Below are 8,961 nucleotides of genomic sequence, written 5' to 3'. Positions count from 1 at the left end.
GAAAATAAGACTCTCCTAGTCAGCTACCCCAATCTCCATATTAATAGGGAGCTCTCACAGTGCAAGATAAAATTATGATCTCATTTCACTAAAAATTCTGCTGATACCACTATTAAGCCAAAATGGCACCAACCATTATCTTCATGCTTAAAAATGCACCAATGCATAACCAATCATTTCATATATGTTTTATCTCCTCATCTAAATTATACACTATATGAGGGAAGGAGTCATCTCTGCCATTTTTTTGTTTTTTTGGTATCTTCCCAAACATTAAGCACAACAATCTCCTCCAATGAATTATGAAGACTAAGAGGCAAGGCAATCACTAGGAATTAGCATGGAGTTAACCTAAGTTTGCCTTCTGCCCTACCCAGCGTTCCCATGTATCTTATTCATCACCCCTCACCAGCAACACCCACCTGACTCATATCAACGCACTCAGGACTTCCACTGTGGCTGATGGAAGCCTCATGCTACCAAAACCTGAGTAGGAAATCATTAATTAACCTCCTACATTTACAACTATTCAGAAAGCATACCAAAATGATGGTACACTCCCTGCCATCCCCATGTGGCAGTAACATTCAACAGTGAGAGTCCAGACACTCCAGCTCCCGAGTACAGCAGACAAACCAGAAGAGTTGCTGTCGGAAGGTCAAACCCCTTCAAATTATATTTGTAAGTGACCATCTAGCTGGTTCCTGGCAGGCCAGACAGCCTTTTCCTGACTTCAACTCAGTCAGTCCAGGCCTAACTGAAACCAAGCCTCCGAGACTGTTTTTTGTTGGCTCGAAGCCGGTTGCTTTGTTTAATTGTTGTTTTTATGGGTGCCAGGCACTGTGGTGGACACTTATGACTAACACCTCACTTATTTGAATGATACCAGTTATCAATGGTTTCATCAGGTAAATGGCACATATCATAAACAAACGATAAAGCATGATTAATGTGAAAGTTCTGAAAGAAACAGTCTTAAGATGGATTTCAATTTTATTTCCAGAGCATAGCATGAAAGTCAAACCCTTTTCTTTTCTTTCTTTTTTTTTTTTTAGCAAGAGAAATGAGATTACATGCCTCTTCATTTAGGGTTAGAAGGACCCCAGAAATATTAAACTAACTTATAAGATTCAGCAAGCTTTTCTCCTTAAAGTTAAGTATGTCTGCTTTAAGAAAATGGATATCTGACCCCAGGTAATATTTTATTTTTTGGAACCCTGCTGAATTGGGAGTAAGCATTCTTTCAGGCCAAAGAAAGTCCTGTGAGATGTTTCTTGAGACAAGTATATTGGTTGAGAGCTAAACAGCTGTCCCTCAAGTAAGCATTTAGAGTTATGGAGATATCCAGGAGAACCAGGGGAAATGAAGAGAAATGCTACTTTTCACTTCTAGTTATAAAGAATGTATGACTTGTTTGTGTAACTTGTTTTTATAAGCCTATCTGGAATATAGGGGACCTACGGGATAGTACTTCCAATAGGCAGTGAATACTTCGTATAAATATGGACCTCCTCCTTCTCAAAAATAAGTAACGCCAGTTGTTTCTATCCTGCTTCCTCACGGGTCTCTCTCCAAGACCCTGTTCCCAGATTCCCGGTCATGAAGTCACTACCTATGGGATATCACCTGCTACAAGGTGTTAACCCTCCAGACCACTGAGTACCTGGTAGTCACCAAACCTGATTGACCATTCACTGCCTGGCTGTCCTTAGAAGGAGGCACAATGCACTCCCAAGACCTGTATCTTTCCATGCCCTACAACGAGTGCATAACATTTCTAAGTTTTTACCACTGCTAGTCTGTCTCACTGTATCTACTACCTCTTAAGCCTGAAACATCAAACTCAGTGTGCATGTGTATATATGTGCATGTGTGCGTGCATTTGTACTCAGAGAATAATACGGTAGAAAAGACCTGAACTAATTAGTGCATATACTTTCGACCTTCCTTTTTATATCCTGCGGATTCCGTGGAATCACTTCAAGGTTAGGGGAGGAGATGAGGAAACCCAAGGGGCTTCAGGTCCTCCCAAAGCCCCACAATCAGTACAGCTTCCTGACAATCAGATTTATATATTGACTTTTATAGTAAGCATGCTTTTGAGGAAAGGGTACTCTCACTGTAAAAAGGCGGGTAGTGTTGAAAACCAGATATTTACTTCAATCCCCTTTGTTCTACAGAAGAGTGAATCAAGAAGAAATGAAGGTTGTCCCACAATCACATAGCTATTTAGCTAGAGTTGGAAGTACAGCTGAGGTTGCTTGATTCCCAAGTGTGCGTTTTCTATGTACCATCCAGCAGGGAGAAAGGGGGAAAAAAACATACTGTGTGCTTATTGCATGTGTTAGTGATCAGGATATGTCTTGATGACAATCTAGGGTTTAAGTGGCAAACAAAAATGTGGGAGTGGAATGTCCCATTCTATAATGTGTCCCAAACACATTTCAGGAAAATCAGAGAGTAAGCAAAGGGTTGAAGTCCTGGGCTAAGGGAGATTCTTTCTAGACATGTTTGGTAAGCCACAGCCTACATCTCATAGCATAAAGAAGCTGCACGAATCCTAAAGAGCCCTTAAAGGAAGTTCCCCACTGGGAACATAATGAAGATGCACCGTATAAACTAGAAGCGTTTGGAGTTTTCTGCATCTCGGTTATTTGTTAGGAGTGTCCATAGGATTGCGGCAAGGCTTATGAACAGAATGTCAGCTTTATCTTATCAATATCATTCTAGTGAAGAAAGCTGCCAAAGTCCAGTGGAAGGGTCTTACTAATCAGAATCTTTGTATATCCAGCCTTGCAGAATCAAACCGTGAAGGGTTCTCCTGAGTTTTAGATCTTTATTTTGTTGGCAATCATGGATACATATTAGAATCACCTAGGGACTCTTAACTATACTGATGCCCAGGCTCAACCCAGAAGAATTAAGAATTTCTGCAGGTAAGTCTAACATTACTTTTTTTTTTTATTTTGTTAATTCTTATTTATTTTTGAGAGAGAGAGAGACAGACAGAGACAGAGACACAGACAGAGTGTGATTGGGGGAGGGGCAGAGAGAGGGAGACACAGAATCCGAAGCAGGGTCCAGGCTCCGGGCTGTCAGCACAGAGCCTGATGAGGGACTTGAACTCACGAACTGTGAGATCATGACATGAGCTGAGATCAGACACCTCACTGACTGAGCCACCCAGGCGCCCTGTTATTTTTTAATGTCCCACATGACTTTAATGTACCACCAAGGTCAAGAGCTACAAAGTCAGAGGGTTCAAAAGAACCCAAAAGGTGAAAGAAGAGGAATGAGAGGTAATGAGAAGTTACTATGCCCGAATGAGCCAAAATGACTCAGTGTCCAAGCAAATCTCCAGGCTGAGTGACCTGTGTCACTTAACAGAACCCTGCTAGGAATATGTGGCTACCATGTCACCACCCCGGATGTCTCACTGTCCCAGTGCATCTCCCTCTCAGGGTAAACCTACCTCTAGAACTCTGCCTATTGCACCACTACCCCATCCTCACTCACCACTGCTGCTTCCACTTCCAGCAGATACTACCTTTACCTCCCATCTACCAAAAACAGCCAAACCTCTCATTCAGAAGACACGTATGTTTCTTCACCACGGGTAAACAAGAGAACTTTACCACACACTACTGGTCTTTATGAGGCCCTAATAGAATCCTTCTCACAGCTTGTGTCCACCTATAAGGGGAAAGGAGACCCTCCTGGGAACAGATCTTCCTTCTTGACTGAATCCATGTTTAACTCTTGCATTTTCCAAAGATACGGCTGCTCGCAATAGCTGCAATGGCCAAAAGAAACTCACCACACCTCTGCTGGCCCCGGCGAATGTTTAAGTGCTGCCGGCCCTGTAAATAATATCTAATCCTCGATATCCCTGGTTCCTCTGAGTTAACAGGAGCTTACTGAGGACCTGCTCCATGTGGGTGGGGGGCTTGCGGAATTAGAGTTTGTCAGAGGCAAGTGGGACAATGGGATGATACTAATTCCAGAAGTCAGGAATGATGAAGTCTGGTCCCAGCTTCATCAATCATGTGCATGGGACTAAGGGCAAGGGTCTATTTCCACATTCCTACAACAGAATGATCTCCAAGGAAAGCACAATGGGAAAGGGAGGGTTTGGCATTTCTGCAGCTAGAAGTCCAAATAGGAAAACAACTGGAGCACAAAGGAAATTACGGGTTTCCCTTGCTGTCCAGAAGTGGAGCATTCCTATGAAACTTTTTCCAAGTTGAAACGGCAGCAAGCAAAGAAAGTAATTACCATTAATTCCCATAGAAACAATTTTGAGCATTCTCAGGCCCCAAACATAACCTTTCTTAGACTTTGCAGATACCTTAGGCCACATCTTGTTAACGGACACACAAAATAAATTGAGATAAAGCACAGATGGCCACAGACACGGTTCGAAGCTATGGCGGCTTGATGCTGAGGTGTTGAGTGCAGTTTCAGGGGAGGGGGCTTGGAAGCGCCATTCTCACTGCCCTGGGCACGCTGCCTCTGAAACAGCTCTCTGCAAAACAGGCGCTGAACGTTCTTTTGGCTTTTCGCCTTTTTTTGTAAAAGCAAAAATCCTCTTTGGATTTCTTTCGGTTAGCAGAAACAGGTCCTATTAGTTCTCTTGTAAAAGTGAGTGGTGTAACGCGAGCTTTTGGGAAGTGGGGGGACACCTGTTTTTGAGAAGAGTCACGGGACAACATTTGCAAAATTGAAAAGCACTCTCTTCGATGCCTTAAAAATGAATCAAGTAGACGATTGTGATCAATATGAACAATAATATCAGAAATTCCAAAAAAAAGAGAGAAATGAATAAAGTAATAGCTATATTAAAGGGGTGGTATATCAAACAAGAATTGAGGGCTCTGAAGAAACGGCGATTAATATTTGGATCGCTCATTGCACGTGGAAGAATTGAAGGTCCCCACTTCCTGAACACGCAGACCCTTTGTCCTCCATATGCTGTGTCTCTGTTCCATGCACCTGCTTCGCATCAAAGTATTCAGAGTGCCCAAATCTTGGAGAACTGGGATGATTTTGCATCTAACCATTTCCAACTTGGATCCTCTGGGAAACGAAATTCTAAAGGGAGATTTAGTCCAACTGAAGCCCCCACAGGGAAAGCTTGCGGGACGCCAGCTTCGGCTTTTCAGAGCACCCTCGGTAATGCTGAGAACGGCAGGCAACCATCAAGAGGAGACAAAGAGCCAAATGTGTTTCACAGATACATCCACCCTGTGAACGTGCCAGTGAATGTCTGGAGATGTCCCTGACAGCACGGCCTGCTCCATCACGGACCCGAGGAAGCCCAATCACTTGAGAGAGCTAAAACTGGCCAGAGAGGAGGCCGACACACATCCTTCGTGCCCTGTGCCGTTCTGACAGGGAAAACCCACAGCGTGTCCTCATCCAGAAGGTCTTTTCCTCTGCGGGTATCTGGGGATCTGCGGGCTGGGAGCTTCCTAGGAGGAACAGAAGGACGGGTCTGTGCATGTTCACACATCTCATTTCATTCATTCACACTTCAAAAGGCTCCAGATTCTGTTAAAATTTTAGCTCCCTCTTATTCTCAGTCCATTTTTGAAGCTGGCACCAGTATGCCTGCGTTCCAGGTATAATATATAGCTCCCCACCACCTCCCACTTCCAAGCCTTGCTACCAAGAATGCCACTCACATTTTCCTCCTTTCAACACAAACATGATGCTTTTCATGCTTCCCTTTGCAAATGATGGATGGAAGCTGAGCTAAATATGGAGACAGGGGCTACAGACACATCTTGTTCCTATTAAACGTTCTACTTCTGTGTCATTCCCCTCCTCGGCTTTCACATTAACTCGCTTCCTTCCCGGTATCCAAAGAGTAGGTGCCTGTGATTGGAGTCCTGGAAGTGAAGAGCTAGACTCCATATTCTAGATCTATCTTTAGGTGTAAAGAGTGTCTCTATCTGTAAATTTTTATTTTATTTTATTTTATTTTATTTTATTTTATTTTGGATGGAGTAAATCACCTGTCACTTCTGTGGTCTAAGATAAACACGCTCCTTGAAATCTGGGACACCTGGGGGTTTTTTGTCGACCGATGAGACGAAGTGGGTTGTGAAAACGGCACTTCTGAAACACCAAGGTTTAAAATTCTTCTTTAACGTTCAACAACCTAACCGTGAGATTTTGTAAAAACCCACGAATAGTGACAAAAAGTTGAGCCTAGGCTTTGGAGATGAGCACAACCAGCTTGGTCTCCTGTTTCTGCCTCTCACTGCCCAGTGACCCTTGTGTATACTTAGAATGCCTCAGTTTCCCAGTCAGGGTTCCCACATCGCATCTGAGTGTCATGTCTCTTTAATCTCCTTTAATGTAAGACAACTGCCTTGTACTTTTAAAAAATTCATTGCTGTTGTCTGTCTTGACATTGACCTTTTTGAGTAATTCGGGACAATTGTTTTGGAGAATGTCCTACATTCTGAATTTGTACTATTATGTCCTCATGATTAAATTCATATTTAAAATGCTTGGCGGGGCGCCTGGGTGGCTCAGTCAGTTAAGTGTCCGACTTTAGCTCAGGTCGTGATCTCACGGCTGGTGAGTTTGAACCCCTCGCCGGGCTCTGTGCTCTCAGTGCAGAGCCCGCTCTGGATGCTCTGTCTCCCTCTCTCTTTACCCCTCCGCCCCTCTTTCTCTGTCTCAAAAATAAATAAACATTAATTTTTATTTTAATGCCTGGCAAGAATACTTCAAACTTGATGTATCCTTCTCATTGCATCTTGCCAAATGGCAAATAATAGTCCTGTTACTACGAATACCAAGTTGATTACTTGTTTAAGGTAATCTCTGTCAGAGCTCTTTATTCCAAAGAAACTTCTCTTTGTAATTAATAAATAATATTTGGTGAAGTAAAAATTTTAAATTGTATGAATATTTAGTTCCTCAAAAAAATTTCGCCCAGTGGTTTTAACATCCATTAATTATTCTTCCATGAAACATTTATTCACTTATCATTTATTTATTTAGGTTTGCAAAACAGCAAATTTTTTTTAAAATATTTTTTAACGTTTATTTATTTTTGAGACAGAGACAGAGCATGAACGGGGGAGGGTCAGAGAGAGAGGGAGACACAGAATCTGAAACAGGCTCCAGGCTCTGAGCAGTCAGCACAGAGCCCGACGCGGGGCTCAAACTCACGGACCGCGAGATCGTGACCTGAGCCGAAGTCGGACGCTTAACCGACTGAGCCACCCAGGCGCCCCACAGCAAATTTTTTAAGCCTGTCATTTCTTCTTCGTGTACTCGTTGGCATTCTTTTATAAAAAACAACTTTCTTTTTTGTTGTTTCTTCTCCCCTCTCTCTTTCTCCCTTTTTGATCATCACTAAAATCTGAAAGGATTTTAAAAAATTAATGTGCTAGAACTATCATTATCCTACTGATGTTCAAATTTGCCACAAATGTAATTAGCAGAAGCCCCTTCAAAGGGGCTTCTATAAAATTTTATCTATTTCTTTGTTTTGTTTTGAGTGGTTGCGTAGAATTTACAATGTGCATATCTAACCAATCCCATGTACTTTCAAATATTACACTACCTTACAAACAGTGTAAGAACTTTACGGCAATATGTTTCCGTATCTCCCCTATGGTCCTCTGTGCTTTTGTCGTCATCATACAAGTTACTTCTGTATGTATTATTAATGCAGTCACTGTTATTTTGGCTCTAAGCAGCCAATTATGTTTAAAGCAATTAAAAATGAGAAACCTTGGGGCACCTGGATGGCTCAGTCAGTAAAGCGTCCAACTCTTCATTTTGGCTCAGGTCACGATCTCAGGGGTTCGTGAGTTCGAGACCTGCATCGGGCTCTGAGCTGACAGTGTGGAGCCTGCTTGGGATTATCTCTCTCTCCCTCTCTCTCTGCCCCTTCCCACTCTCTCTCTCTCTCTCTCTCTCTCTCTCTCTCTCTCTCAGAATAAATAAATAAATAAATAAATAAATAAATAAATAAAAGTTTTTCTTTTCTTTACCCACATACACTTCATTTTCTAGCCCTTTTCACTCCCTTTGTGTAGATCTAAACATCTATTTGGTATTTTGTGTCTACTTAAAGAACTTTCTTTAACATTTTTCTAGTGCAAGTCTGCTTGGATTTTCATGGTCAAAAACATCCTTTATGTTGCTTCATTTGTGAAAGACATATTTGCTGGTTACAGAATTTTAGATTTTTTTCTTTCAGAAATTTAAAAATGTCATTCCTTCGTTTTTTTTTTTTTTTTAATTTGCGTAGTTTCTGACAGGGAAACCGAAGTCATTCTTAATGTTTGTTTCTCTGTTAATAATGTGTCTTTGTATTTTTAGTTGCTTTAATGTCTTTTTTTAGCACTAATTTCATCAAAGGGATTATGATGTGTTTCAGTGTGATTTTCTTCTAGGTGCATCCTGTTCAGGGTTAATGGAGCTTCTTGCATTTCTAGATTTAGATATATATTATAAAAATATATAATTATTATTGATAATGCATACAATTATATATAATTATCTTTTAATATATAATATATAAATTAATATATATAAGTTAATATATAAATATAACTGTGGGACATTTTAGCCATTCATTTTTCAAATATTTTTTCCTTCTCAGAGTTCAACTCCATGTATATTACACTGATTGATATTGTTGAGTTGTTCAGGGAGCTTTGTTGTTCTTGTTATATTTGTTGGTTTTGTTGTTGCTAGTCTTCCTCTTCCTCCTTCTTTCTCCTCCTCTCCCTTTTAGCTTTTATTTTTCCCATCTGTGATTCATTTATTAGCTCCTATTTCTATGTCTTCAAGTTCATTGACATTTTTTTCTTTGGTTAATCTGCTATTAATACCATCTAGTGGGGTTCCTGGGTGGCTCAGTCTGTTACGTGTCTTGACTTTGGCTCAGGTCATGATCTTGTGGTTCGTGGGTTCGAGCCCCACATCGGG

The sequence above is a fragment of the Acinonyx jubatus genome, chromosome B2 (assembly GCF_027475565.1).
Source record: "Acinonyx jubatus isolate Ajub_Pintada_27869175 chromosome B2, VMU_Ajub_asm_v1.0, whole genome shotgun sequence".
Lineage (NCBI taxonomy): Eukaryota > Metazoa > Chordata > Mammalia > Carnivora > Felidae > Acinonyx > Acinonyx jubatus.
Note: the sequence above shows the minus strand (reverse complement) of the source record.